Below are 2281 nucleotides of genomic sequence, written 5' to 3' on the forward strand. Positions count from 1 at the left end.
CTTTTAGCCATTGCGTTATTATATTATATGTTAAAATTTCATATGCATGCAATTCACTTTATTTACAAATTTATTTGTTCTGCTAATTCGTTGCCATCATTATTACCCATAAGACCAATGTAAAAATGTTCGCTAACGCTCAGCCAAAGCATCAGTAACACACTCCATCATCAAACTCAGTTATAGAAATGAAACTTCATGCAAAATTTCAACTCTTCGGATCAGGACGTTTACGAGATCTCGTGCAGACAACAATATCAGACAGCAAAGAGATAGAAATTACATTTTTCGAACCACTCCAGATATAGGCAATAGATGTGTGCACGTCGCACCACGGAATTTGGCAGAGCATTAGTGAACATTTTTACATTGGTTATATGGTATCCGTGATAGCAACGAGAAAATCGCAGAATAAATACTCGTAAATGTGTAATGTTACTGAATCCTATTATAAGAGTTTTTATTTAATATTACATAGTAAAGCATGAAGTCTGATGTGGATGACTTTACAGAACCTAACAATTACTTAACTTTCTCCAGTTTACAACTGTCTCTAGAGATTCTTTTTAGTTTAACAATACTTTAATCTTTAGCCAATTCTTGGCTTTGGCCTAAAACAACTTTAATCATTATAAAGTATTATTTCTCTCGGTTTAGCATTGTTTTTAGCTGGACATTCTTTAAAACACAACAGATATATCTGCATAAATTGTTTAGAAACAAACTAATATTTATATTTAATTTTATATAAATAAGTTTTATGATTCCATGAAAATCCGAACTGACCCAGCGCAGCGTAGACTTTTTAAATTTGCAGATCTCGAAACACATATTTATAGATTTTTTTGTTTCACTGAACGATGGCAAATGCGCGGAAAATCCTGTTTCCTCCACAATCCTTCCATCGTCATAATAAAACTTCAGACAAAGAACTAAATTTAGTATCGTTATAATCCTCCATGGTAAATACTTTAATAATTATTTTTCATATAATCATTTAAGTATACAGTATTGTTGTTAATATCTGGAAATTTTTTAAATCTAATTATAAACTAATAAATTATTTCAAAATCTAGTTTTAATGGATATTCCAGTAATCCTCATGATTATAACACAAAACCCCACGACGGCTATTAACACCACCATTAACAAATGCCGCCATGAATATAGCCATGGTCAATTGCTTTATGGTGTTTAAATTGCCCTAATCGTAATTTATTGCTCTGTCCCGCGTTCCTAAACAAATTAAACATGTGCCTGAACACATTCTCATTTGTTTGGCCGTTTGTTTTGTTTATTACCTGATAATTAAATGAACTAAAGAAATAAACAAAGTGCACAATACCTGAGCCGTTTAAAGAAGTTGCAGCAAAAAATTGCAATAGATAACTTGAAGTTGCATATGTATTTTATTTTTATGAATCCAAGTAATAACAACATGTAAACAGTAAATGTATAAAATATATTTCCTTTAAAAATTGTAAAAGGTTATAAATACTCAAATGATAAGTACCGGCTCTGTTAAAATTAACTTGTTTAATAATTTTAGGTTTATTACATAGGGGAGAACAAAACCTATTCTTTGTCAAGGTAAAAACTGTTGTCTCAGCTTTTTTCTAATATAACATACAAGTAAAAATAACTTTAAGAACGTCCTCGTCAATATTATAATTACAAAGGTTTGGTTTTAATGATAAAAAGCATGATTACTGGAAAACTATTTTGGTATAGATATAAAAACTATACATATAAGTTACTAAAATCATTTCTTTAATCCTTTATTCGCTACTTCCGTTCCAAATTGACCTTTAATACTCAAACTGGACCAGGACAACAGTCGTCAGACTTCAAAAATCTTTATTTAGCTTAGCTTCAAACTTAAGTTCTATTTCAGGGGGCAAAGAATAATATTTGAATAAAAAAAGTAAATTTGGATATTTAAATTATTTTGTAAAATTATACTTACAGTATAATAAAAGATAAATTATTTAAAACAAGTAGGTTTTATGGTACTCTATGAAAACATTACACGCTACAGAGAATTGCAAGCCAGCTCGAGGATGTAGAGCAATGAGTTGGTTGGTCGGCTGAGAATTTCAAATTACAGAGAGATTAGGCTTTAAGTCAGTACTACACTAGAGCCTTATCTCTCTGCCTGTTAAGGGAATATGAAGGCCCGTAGGGTTTTGCTATCAGTTGTTCTCTTGTCCCTTAAGTCCAACATTATAGTCAATGGTAGTGACGATCGTAAAGTGAAAATAACGTTTAAAATTTTTAACCA

Source organism: Homalodisca vitripennis, unplaced genomic scaffold (genome assembly GCF_021130785.1).
Source record: "Homalodisca vitripennis isolate AUS2020 unplaced genomic scaffold, UT_GWSS_2.1 ScUCBcl_1202;HRSCAF=4522, whole genome shotgun sequence".
Taxonomy (NCBI): domain Eukaryota; kingdom Metazoa; phylum Arthropoda; class Insecta; order Hemiptera; family Cicadellidae; genus Homalodisca; species Homalodisca vitripennis.